Consider the following 12628-nt stretch of genomic DNA (forward strand, 5'->3'; position numbering starts at 1 on the left):
ACTCACTCACTCAACAAAAATTTGCTCCCAGCTGAGCACCAGGGATACAGGGAGAAACAAGACAGGCCTGGGCCCTGGCCTGCTTACTCCCCCGGGGCCCTCCGAATGACTTTTCCTCCTGAAGATTTGCTGTTTCGAAAGCTTCTGTTGGGCACTCAGGATGCACGTGTGAGGTGGGCCTTCAACATCAGTGGACATAATCGCAGGCCTGAAGGGGAAAGGATTTCACTGGGCACCTGCCAGAGCAGGGGGGGCACCTCAGCAGGGGGAGCATCTCATTCAATCTTCCCCCACCATCACAGCCATGTGGGTGGGGTTTTTCATTTCACAGATGAAGAAACCGAGGCTCAGAAAATAATGTGCTTGGGCCCAGGAGTGGATGTGGCCCAAACCGAGATTTGAACCCATGTCCCTCTCGCTCCGCAACCCTTGTTCCTTCAGCAGACTGCCAAAAGCAAAGAAAATGAACCCCCCCAAAAAGGGTTTTACACTTGACCGTGAGTCTTCCTGGCAGGTAAGGGTATGGTTTGCACTCTGGCTTTTTTTGTTACGCTGGTTTTGTTTTGGAACACAGAAGGCTGTCCGCGGCCTCTGGTGGTGGCCTCCTGGCTCTGCGCTCTAGGCTCCCCCCACCCTCTTCCCTCCCCGCTGCCCTCCACCCCACCTCTGGTTACACCAGCATCCAGGCCACTTCCCCCTCTTGGACCCCAGATCCCTGGCGGGACTTTCCTGTCCTCATCACCAGGACTTTCCATGACACAAGAGGAAGTCAGCTGAGCCGGGGCTGGGTTTTCCATGCAGCCCAGGGGTGGAGGCCCTCAGGTGAGGGTGGGGGAGGCAGGGAGTGAGCCCCCGGGCCGGCCGGGTGCCAGTACCTCCTCCACCTGGGCTTGGGAGAGGCGTCTGTCTACAAGGCCTCGGGCAGCTTCAGGTAACCCTGGGGTGGGTGGGGTGTCTGTCTGTCTGTCCAGTGCTGCCTCAGCCCCTCTGGGCTCTGGGACTCCCCAGCGCTCCCAGGATTTGCCTCTGGGGCAGGACAAGGGGCCCCTGCGGATGCTGGGGGGAAGGGGAGGGGCTGCGGGCTGGGGGAGGGGGGCGGAGGAGAGGAAGGGGGCTCAGAAATGAATCTGAGGCATAGTAGGACCTCTTGCTTGTTGTATGAAGGAAGGAAGCAAGGAATCTGGGGAACGGTCCCCAAGTCTGTGAGTCGGCCTGGTGGCGCCTCTGCTCTGAGAGACACAGGAAGAGCCCTGCCAATACGTGTTTGTTGAACGAATCAGTGACCTGACTCCTCGAACACCTCCACTTGGCAGCCTGGGGGTGGGGGAAGCCCCTCAGGGAAACAGGGTTTGGACCCCGTCCCCCACCTCCAGCTGTGGAAGTGTATCTCCTCCCCATCTTTTCTCCTACCCAATCTTTGGTGAGGGTAGAAGGGGAGAAAGAGATCTAAGACGCCGAAGGTCTGGAGCCTCTGGAAGGGCAGGTGGAGGTGTGGGGGAGGGCGCCGGCTGGGTGGGGGTGGGGTGGGGGCGGCCCCCGCACACCGAGGGTCCTGCCTTGCCCAGAATCGCCGTGTGACCCTGGGCGAGTCGAGGCCAGGCCCTGGGCCTCAGTTTACTCATCTGTAAAACGAGGGCGTCGGAGGACCCCGAGGCCGGTTCTCTCTCTTGTTCTAGGAACAGGGTGGTGGGCTGCGTGGTTCCAGGATGGAGGTGGGGGATTTCTCTGTTGCAGCACCTGGAGGGCTTGACTCTTGCGTGAGAGGATGTCAAGGGCAGGGGCGGGTTTGGGAGCCGGTGGAGGGCTCAAGGCCTTGCTGGCTCTGTCCGGTGTCTCGGCTCAGGCGCTTTTCCGGAGCCCCGGGCAGGAGGGGGGCCTGTCTAGAAGGCTCGCCAGGTGTGCAAGGGACAGGTCAGGCCACCCCCACCCCCCGGGGCACTCGCTCGACCCCTCCCAAGAACATTCTGGAACCCTGGCGCCCTTTTGTCATCAGACACCCCTAGTCTCGAGTCCCTTCGTGAAACTCAAGCCTGTTACCTAAACTCATCTGTAAAAAGTGACTGAAGATGAAGCAGAATAATGGTGTAAAGAGCGAGTCCCGCCTCGCCACAGGAACCATAGCTGTTGTCTCTACGGTGATCAGTTTTGGGGTGGGGAGCAGAGGGTCCAGCTGCCCCTTCCTAACTGACTGGGTGGTCTTGGGCTTTCCCTTTCTGGGACTCATTATCTTCTTCTATAAAATGGGGGTAGGAGGCAATCCCAGCATCACTGGCCTTCTGGAAGTTTCTGTGATAATGAGCATGAAGGACTCCCTTGAGTGTGAGGGCTGGTCGTCTCGGGCCTCCTCCAGGCCCCTCTCCCACTCCCCTCACCCTGTGGAGACCCACAGGTGCCCCTCGAGAGAACGGAAGGCCCTTTTCCCTCCTCTCCCCTCCCTCCCTGCTTCAGGACCCCCCTCTCCACCCAGGGTGGCTGGGTGTGAATCACCCATCACGCAGCCAGAGGTCCTGTGGACGCTCCGTGGGTGAGATGGGATTGTCAGGCCTGGGGCCTATCTCATGGAGTAGGAGGGCTGTTAACCAAGGCCACTTGTCCGATGAAATAACTGAAGGGGTCCCCCAGGTGTACGATTGACGGTGAGGTTGGACCTGACCCCAGGCCCCTGACCACATGTGTCCCTTTCCCCAGCACAGCCTCTGCCTCTACCCGTCTACAATTCTCTGTGGGATGGTAGAAAACCTGGGTTTAGGGAGCCGCTGGCCCAGCTGTGTGTCCTCGGTGCGCTGGCCTCAGACCCCCTCCTGTAAAACGGGCAGGGCAGGGCCCTGCTCGGTGGGCACGTAGCACGTCACGGGTGGTCAGCCTGGGGGGCTTCAGAGTTCCACACCCACCCAGCCTGTTAGAGCCTGCTAAAGCCCTTTGGCTCTCCTGGGAAGCTTTCCCAAAATTCTCCTGCTGTTATGCAAAACCTGTTCTTGAATAAATAAATGAATGGATGGCAGGAAGGTTTTCAGCTCAGGCTCAGTCTGGGAGTTGAGTCTTGGAATCTTATTTCAAGAATATACCATTTGCCTGAAAAGCACAGCCTCTCTTAAAGACAAGGTGGAAAAGCCACACTGGTTTTTAAGGCCTCCACACACTACTTTTAGAGAGCTCTCCTCTGCTCGCCAGGCAATGCCCATGAAGAGGTTAGCAATCAGGAGACATGAACAAACGGCGAGACGAGGCAAAGGGTAAATAACTACATTACAACCCAGCTACACCCGGCGTGGACAAAGGAGGGAGCTCAAGATGGACTGACACAGCAAGATGGCCAGGACGTGTTATTTAGTGAAGAAACTATTTAGTTTTACAGAACAATTTGTATATTGTGATCTTTTTCTCATAAATAAAATTTAAAAAAGAATGAGTTGACTAGTTAGAGAAAACGTTTGTGTGTTCACAGAAGAAGGCTTTGCATAATACTCATAAGAAAAATGATGGGATTCAGGGAGATGGTAGAGCGAGGTTGTATAGGGCTTTCATTTTTATTTTATGTTTCCGTATTGTTTAATTTTTCAAAGAACATAATTATGATGTAAATTTTAAAAATAGCATAAAAGGGACCTGCAGAAAATCTATTATACAAGAAACAATCCCATATATTTATTTTTATCATTAAATATGGCATATAACAGTTTTATGATTTTCCTTAATAATAGTGATTCAAAATTTATCAAGAAAAGCAGCAAATACAGTGAAGTATAAAGAAAAAATAAAATCACCCATAATTCTACCATTCAGTATTACTACTGCTAACATATGAAGGTAGATTTTTTTTTGTTATTTATGATTACAATAATTACACTTTTTTTTCAAAATAAGTAACTACTATATGGTTTTGTCACTTACTTTTTCTCTTAAAATATATCCTTTCTTCCTGTGTCAAGGACATATGTAACATAGTCTTAAATGGCTCTATAAGAGCAAATATATAACAGTCCTGATGCTTGTTTTAATCCTTTACTGCTGGACATGTGTGCGGTTACCTCTCTCGCTTGCTATTAAAAATAACTATGTATGACTTTCTGCACAAGCATCTCTTTTTCATATCCTTATTTCCTTTTAGAATTGTTTGAATCAAAGGTTGTGACCATCTTAGAGATGAAAATTTCCTCTTAAACATTGAATTAGTAACTTCCACCCCAACTTTGTTCCTGGAAATCTACATGCCAGTTGACTGAGGGGCACACCCAAACAGGTTTATAACACAAGGGGGAAGTTTTAAGGTATCCGCTCGATGCATTTTTGATGATTTACTGAGTGTGCTGGGGTCTCCTAGGATAGCTTCTGTTTCTCTAACAGTCTTGTGTCCCCCTCTGGGCTCATTGGTGGGCAGTGCTGAGGAGCTGAAGCCACAGGCTCTGTTTGAGAGATAAGCAAATGAAATTCTGCGAGATGAGGGACTGGCTTGGGTAGGTCTGCCTTGGCCTGGGGGAAGAGGCAGATGCCCAGAGGTCCTGGAGAGGGACCAGCTCCGTCTGTCATAGGTGTCGAGCCCTTACCTGGTCGTGCATCTCGGCAGGCCCAAGGACTTCAGAATGGGCTCCGTGTTAAGATGACCTTGTGGGATGGTCTGGAAGCAAGTGCCTGTTGGCTCTGTACATCCTGGTGATGAAGGTGATGGCATTGGTGCCAATAATGATGACAATGACGATGATGAAGGTGACAGTGATCATGTCGATAGTGATACTGCTGACGGTGATAATGGTGACCATTTGCTAAGAGCCTGCACAGGGGATCTAAGTAACTACGTTATCTTGAGTTTCCTGAGTGATTGTGCCCACCATTTTTAAGTGAGATGATCTGAGGCAGCTTAGAGATGAATATTTTTATTTTCAGTTATGTCTTGGTTTCATTTACGTTAATTTCACATAGCAGGAAATAGATAGTGAGCACATCAAATTCGTGATTTATGAGAGTGATATGAAGTTTCATTTTTAGATTAATTATTTAGGTGATCAAACTTGCCAGTTGATCTAAGGGAAAAGAATGAAGGTGGTAGTGATGCAGCTGGCACTGGGATAATGTCAACACCATGGAGGTGGAACATAAATAGTTGATATTTGGGACCACTTGAACCAGATACTAGTATGGTCCCTATTTTACAGAGGAGAGAGTAGAGGCTAGGAAAACTGAATTTGCCTGAGACCACACAATACACTAGGGCTAGAGCTGGGACTTGAGCCCAGATGCTGAATTTTAAATTTAAATACAGGATACAGGGAGTGGATGGAGCTCAAGCGGTTGAGTGCCTGCTTCCCATGTAAGAGGTCCTGGCTTCAATCCAGGACCTCCTAAATACATATATTGTATGAGACACACAGAAAAGTGCACATATAAACACACAGCTTCAACAACTTCACAAACTGAGGATACCAGTATACCCAGCAGGAAACAGAACTGAGCAGCACTCAGAAGCTCCCCTCCTGTGCTCCCTTCCAGGCACTCACCACCTCCCACCTCGGATAACCACCCTCCTGACCTTCTGTCATCAGAGGTTGGTTCTGCCTGTTCTTGAACTTGATATAAATGTCATCACCTTTTGTACTGTTTTGTGTTTTGCTTTTCTCACTCAACATTGTGCTTGGGACATCCTTTCCCTTTACTGGGTATAGCGATAGTCATTCTTTTTCATTGTCGTATAGTACTCCATTGCAGGGCTGCCCCATAATCTATTTGCTCAATCAACCATGATGGACAATTGGATTGTACCGAGACTACAGTTTTTAAAGCTCTGCGGCCACCCACAGGTAGCCGTGCATCCCGGAGCTCTCAAGGAGCTTGGCTAAGCAGGGGTGTGTAGCATACAAATGCACAATCGCAGAAAGAGGTGCTTCCTAACTGCAGAGGGGCCTTGAGGTGCTCTGGGCGGTGAGCGGTTTGGACCATCCCAGTGCTTTCCTAACACCCTTGCTTACAGCCCTTTCCCAGAAGCATCTTTCTCCAGGCCCCCAAACACGGGGACAGGTGGGAGGGGTTGACATCCCCAGGCAGCTAAAGGGCCTGCGGGGGATCTTCTGAACAACTCCTGGGGGGACGACTGTGTGCAGTGGAACCAGCGGGGACCCAGGGCTCCTGCCGCTCAGCCCAGGAGTCTGCCCCAGCGACACTGGGCGCTGTCCACCAGGAGAGGCCTACTGTGATGTCCTGGGGCCTAAAACACAGGGATCTGGAGGCCCGGCCACATTAGGGGGCCTTCCCCAGGACAGGGGGCTTTCTCCTCAGGACAGACGGCCAGAAGGACCAGGCCCCGGAAGAGCCCCCAGCCCCTGCATCCCGCCTTCCGCCACAGGGGCCAGGCGGGAGGCTGATGACAAGGGTCAGCAAAGGACCCAGGACGGACGGGTCCTGGGACAGCCACCCGGTGGGGCAGGGCTTACAATGGGCTTCTGGTTTTTATCAGCTGGAAAGCATTGACATTACCCGGCTGAATCTCCATCACTCTCCCAAGCCTGCCCCACTGTGTCGTCCTGAGAGTGAACCGAAGTGAAGTGGGGAGGTTCTGAGAACAGGGCCTGGCACGGAGCACGGCTCACCAAGCGTGAGCTCAGCGCCCTCCGCCATCCCCTGGAGAGTCTTCTAAGGCCAGCTGCTCAGGTCAGGCATGGGCAGGCAGGGCGTGGGGGAAAGGCGCACCCTCTCCGCCTGGTGATCCAGAAGGGAAGCTCTTAGTATTTGCGACCATGAGAAATACGATCCACCTGCCAGAAGAACCGGGAACCAGGCACATCCCCTAAACTGTGCCCATGAAGTGGTGTCTCCTTCCAGGATCATGTGCCCCGTGGCACGTCAGCCACACCCCACCTACGGACCCGAGTCAGGGGGAGCTGCTGGAGGGAAGAAAGCCCCTTGCCTGGGCCGAGTGTCAGGGGGCTGGGGTCCTGCCCAGCAGGGTCTCTCTCTCCGTGCCTACCCTCCGTGCACCTGCAAGGTTTGTCTGATCACCGGCCAAGGCCTGTGAACAGACAGGCCCGGGGTGGGGGACGCCCTGGGTTGGTGCTGGGGCAATGCATCCAGGGGTGCGGCTGGGGTGGGGCGTGGGGAGGAGTGGAGAGGGGCAAAGGGGAAACTGGGGCTGGTCGTGCTCCCACTCTCAGTCTCACCCGGGCCCTGGCCCAAGGCTTCCTCCTCCAGGAAGCCCACCTTCTTGGTTCCTGCTCTGCACTAAGGTGTAGCCTGCCCCATCCCCTTTTCTTTAAGTTCCCGTCCGACTTCCCCAATCTGCCAACGGTGTTGCACAGAAAAGCTAAAAGCCCTCAACTTGCTGAGCCCGAGAGCTCGTTCCTCCCCAGGTCTGCTGAAGGTACAGTCAGTGTGGCCACAGGCTGTACAGAGAAGTCCTAGGTCAAGTCCTGGGAAAGGGTTGATGGTGGCGAGGGGCCATCTGAGACGTGAGTGCGGATTGCGCACGGGGCGGCCGTCACCCAAAGGGAAGGCTTTCGAGCCTGGAACCCCCAGGAGGGAGGCAACATGCTGGGGCCGAGGCCGATGCTGCTGGTGGGGGAGGGGGTTCAGGGAGCAGAAGTCCTGGGTGGGGTCTTCAGCTTGAGAGACCTACAGCTGGTAGCACAGGGAAATGGTTCCCTGGAGGCGCCAAGGACCTGGGGCAGAGAGCAGCTTTTCTGGTCGTGCTGCCACTGAGCCTCTGTTGTGAACGCATCTAAAGGGGCCTCTTGGGACCCAGCCAGGGAGCCCCCTTTGTTCTGGTCAGAGTTTTAGGAGGCCTGGGAGAGGAGCCGAGGCATCCCAGGGGCCACCAGAATGATGCCAACCAGGGCAGGTGGCTGAGCCCTGGAGCCTCCCTTCCTGGGCCAGCCTTGAGAGCCTCCAGTCTCCTGACTTGTTCCTGTTTCCTCCAGAGTCCCCAGGATCCAGGGACAGCCCCAGGATCCAGGGATGTCTCTCAGGGTTCCAGGAATCTCCCCCACCCGGTGAGTGTGCATTTTTCCAGGGAGCAGGTCCATGCCTCTAGTGTGCGTCTCAATGCCTCCTTCGCCCCTAAAACATCTCTAGAGCCGCCGTGCAGGACGAGGCGGCCCACTGGGGGAGCATGTTTCGTGCTTTGCTGGTTTGCTGGGGGTTGCTGCAGAGAAGGCAGCTCTTTCCCACGTGGGAAACCGCGGCTCTGCGCCCTTGTCCTTGCACTCTTTCGTCTTTACCGCGCAGAGCTCGCTAGCCCGCCTGAGTCCCCCAGGTCCCGTGCTGAGGAGGCCGAGCTGTTCCCCTGCTCGGGAAGCCTCAGGCCTGCTGCTGGCTGGCGGGGGCTGTTTTATTCATGTTGAGAGGTGAAAGCTACCCTGGGTGCGCAGAAGGAAACCGACGCCCCAGAGGCCAAGGCCTGGGGCCTCCGCCATCCGGGATGGTGCCTGGGCATTTGGCTTCTGGTCCTGGGTCCTTCCTCCCATTTTCCTGTAACCTTCCGGCCTTCCCTGTTGCCATCGCAACAGCGTACAAGGGGCCTGGAGGAGTCCATGATTCCTAGAACCTTCCACACAGCGGCCAGGTCATCTCTTGCTGCCAGGACCTGGCACGCCCGCAGGTTCTTGTCCTTCCGTCACGGCCACGGCCCCGAGTTGGACAGAGCCAGGCCGTGGTCCATTGCCTGACCCCTGCGCCCCTGCGGATCCCACAAAACTGCATTGTCTCCTCATTCCCTCAGCCCTTGGGGTTGGGTGGTGATTTTTTTATGTTAAACATCTCTTTTTTGTTCCCATGGCGGGGGGGGGGGGGGGGGGGGGGGGGGCTGGGACCCGTGGATTTTGGAGTGTTTATAATGACGAGGTTCAGCTTTGGGGGTTCCTGGGGGTGGGAGGCTGGACGACTCCCCACTCCCAGGTTCTCAGGGGGAAAAAGCAGAAGATAGACCTGTGATCAGCTACATAAATTGTGGAATGCAAGCTCCTTTTCTATGGGTTCTGACTGTGAAAAAAAATCACTATTTTCTTGGAAGGTTAGAAAATACAAAACTACCGCTTCACAGTCCAGATTACCTGCCCCAGTCATCTCAGGGTTTGCAACTGTTCTGTGCCCTGGGTCTGTGGGTGGATGGGGGGGTGGGGCTGGGAGAGACACAAAGAGAAGCCAGGGGAGGCCCTGTGTCCTTGTCGCTTCACCCAGCCTGCAGGCCAGCAGGGGACCCTCCTCGGGACGTCCACAACCCCGTGCTGTCCTTGGAAGTAACACCCCCCCACCACCACCCCTCATGCTTGCCTCTGCCTGACTCAGCCTCCCTCGCAAACCATAGGGCAGGGAGCCTGGCTTCTTAGTGACATTTCTTATGATTAGAAAAAATAATACCAATTCACTACCCTTGTACCTACTGGAAAATACATAAAATAGATAGAAAAAAATTTGACCTGTCCCCAGATCCCACCGCCCAGCCCCTCTCCAAGGTTCTCATGTGTCTGCCACCTGACCCTAACCTGGATGTAAATGACTCTTTAGAAGAACCAGTTAAACGTCTTTGTTTTAGTTTCACTCTTCGTGCGTTAGCGTTTTTGAGTATGAAGCATTGTTTTTTATTGTAAACGTAGCGTGCACATTGGAGAAAATTGGAAAGCACAGGAAGATATTTTCTTGCTTCTTTAAGCCAAGGAAAAAAAGTCGTGTTCCCCCTCCTTGACCACTAACAACTTGGAATAATTCCTCACTGTCTTTTGGGGCATTTTACAAAGCTTGTATCTCCACAGTTGAGATCCTATTATGAAGAGGATTCTGGGCCTTGGTTTGTCCTGCTAATAAAAATGGTGGCATGCCACATTGCCTTCTGGGCGCGGACTCTGCCCGGCTCTTGCAGCAGGTACCTCACTTCCTTCTCTCAAAACCTTGGGAGACAGGAGCTGTTTATTCATTGTACAGATGAGGAAACAGATTGCCTCGTCCGAGGGCCGAGAGCCCAGAAGCAGCAGGGCTGCCCTGGCCCACCTTGCTCCGAGGTCCATAGTGTGTCTCCTCCTCAGAATCTTTCATCATTTTTCTAGTTTTACATAAAAGCAGTAAATGTCCATGTTTTCACAGTCAGAAATTACTGAACAGTGCAAAGAATATTCAGAATCTTATCACCTGCTGATGTTTATTTCTGACATCTGACAGGTTTTTGTGCATAAGTGAGCTCTGTAGCTTTACAGTTGATGTTATACTAAGTCTTCTGTTGAGAATGGTGCATTTTTGCCTAATTTCATATCAAAGGCCTCTTCCGAGCCATTAGCCCCTCTCAGACAGATATGGTTTTTAATGAAGATTTATGGGTCCTTTAAGTGGCTGCTTCTTCATGCCTGTAATTGTTTTCCTGAGATGGGAGCCACAGGCTGTGGCTCCTTTGGACTTTACAAATAACCCAGGGTTCAATAACTTTCTGCATAAACCTGTTTCTGAATTTCTTATTATTTCTTTAGAATATATTCCCAGGAGTGGAATTGCTGGGCCAAGGGTTTGTACCGCTCTTTGTTTCTATTGCCAAATTATTTTCCAGATGGTTGCTACTTGCTCTTGCATCAGCAGCATCATGCTTACTCCAAATTACATGAGTGTAAAAGATTGCCTTGCTTTAAATTTGGGTTCCTTTTATTCCTAATGAAGCTGGTTTCATTTAAAATGTGTTCGTTGGTCATTGACGGGTCTTTTGTGAATTGTCTAACACGGTGCTGCCCAAACTTTCTGGTTTGATAGAGATGGTCTGTGTTTGTACTGCTCGATTGGATAGCCACCAGCCAAATGTAGCTTTCAAGCACTTGAAGGGTGGCTAGTTTGAGGAACAGAATTTTTTATTTAATTTTTAAAATTTATAATTTCATTTAATCTTAGATTTAAGTTATGGTTTTTAATTGAAATCTAAAGGAATTTAAATCTCAATTGAAAGAGCCTAATGTGGCTAGTGCCTACCGTGTCAGACAACATAGGCCTAAGCCTTTCCCCCTGATGACTTGGAACCTCAGTGGGACTTCTATCGATTTGTATGAGCTCTATCCACATTATGGTTATTAATCTTTCGGCCTATTGGTTGCAAATATTTCCCCCAGGTTGTTATTTGACCTTTGCTTTTTTTTTCACATTGTTTACAGAGTATCAACATTTTAGATAGCCAGCTCTAGTATGTCTTTTGTGGTTTCTCCCATCGCTTCAAGATTAGAAAGTCCTCCCCCACACAGAGGTTTGATAAATACTCTCATCGACCTTTTTCAAGGCTTTCTGTGATTTTTTTCCTTTCAGCCCTTTAATTTTGCTGCGCAGCATGAGTTACGGCATGTCTTAGTCATCTCCGTGCCTGGTGTAAGATATGCACTCAGTATATTTCATCTTACAAGGGGGCCCTGGGGGCCCTGGCGCTTAGGCAGGGGTAGGGGGTGAGTAAGAAGGATGGAATTCAGTGGTGTATGGCTTACCGGTGTGTTAAAAGATGTGCAAGTTTTAATGTTTGCAGTTTACAAACAGATTTTAGAGACATAAGAAACAAGGTTAAGTTTTCAAGGGAAAATACAAAATGGGACTTAAAATGCGATGTCGACTGTGTTAAATTCTATACTTCCCCAATTGACTACAGGACTTTGATCGTGACAAATATTAAAGACAGCATTTGGAGAAGCCGCACATGGTGGTGTGCTACTTCTAACCCCCCCACGGCCATCATCCCCCAAGTCAGCAGCTCGCCTGGTCAGGCTGCGCTGAGGGCTTGTGGGCTGTGGCAGGAAACAGTCCCCCTGGCTTTACAGCCAGGCAGGCTGGGATTGGAATGCCTCGGGCAAGTGATCTAGAACCTGAGACTGTCCCTAAAATAAAAATGATAGCAGCTTTGTCTGGGCCTGGAAGGATGCACTGGTTTGTTGTTAATTATGCAAGCAACACACACGCACACAGACAGACACAGACACAGGGTGTTGGTATATGCATAACTATGTGTATCATTGTAACACATTCAAAGCGGACCCAAACACCTTTTTTTATAAAGTAACATTCCCTCATCCCCTGTTACTCTCCACAAACTCCACTCTCCAGAGGGAACCACCACTAAGAGTTTGGTCTGAAGCTTTATTTATTTGTTTGCTTTACAAAATGGGGATCCTCTAGTACTTTTTGCAATATAATTGCTTCCCCCCTCCCCACTTCCCTTCCCCCCTTCCCCCTGCTTTCTGATGAATGATGAAGGACTTACTGTGTCAGTTCATGCAGATCTCCATCATTCTTTTTCATGTCTGCACAGTGTCCATAAAATTCATGTTCCGTGATTTATCGAACTTTTCTAGCCATAAGCATTCTTCATGTTTCAGGAGAGTGCAGTGGATCTCCACAAGTGCCTTTTGGCATGTGTGTTTAGTATCTTTTAAAGATAGATTTCTAGGTGTGGTGGTGTTGGGCGCTTTTGAGCATTTGTAATTTTGAAAAATAACGACTAACTGGTTCTCCAGGAAAGTTGAATCAATTGACATTATTACTGTCAAGGTAGAAAAGGGCCAATTGCATCCCTACCCATCAATTTGGGAAGTTACCGATATTTTAAACGTTTATCAACAGGATAGGTATAAACTATTATCTAATTGTTTTAAAATTTTATTTAATTGTCAAAGAGGTTAAAAAAATTTTTGCATGTTTT

General features: G+C 50.9%; 1 long non-coding RNA gene across 1 annotated transcript in view; it reads left to right on the forward strand.

The window, feature by feature from the left end:
* Positions 1-806: 806 nt before the first annotated feature.
* The window catches only part of LOC105745546 (uncharacterized), a 63717-nt gene continuing 51895 nt past the window's right edge, over positions 807-12628 (forward strand). The window contains exon 1 of the long non-coding RNA XR_001118237.4: positions 807-931. This is a non-coding gene — a long non-coding RNA (uncharacterized lncRNA). The remainder of the gene's footprint in view (positions 932-12628) is intronic.

The sequence above is a fragment of the Dasypus novemcinctus genome, chromosome 10, assembly GCF_030445035.2.
Source record: "Dasypus novemcinctus isolate mDasNov1 chromosome 10, mDasNov1.1.hap2, whole genome shotgun sequence".
Lineage (NCBI taxonomy): Eukaryota > Metazoa > Chordata > Mammalia > Cingulata > Dasypodidae > Dasypus > Dasypus novemcinctus.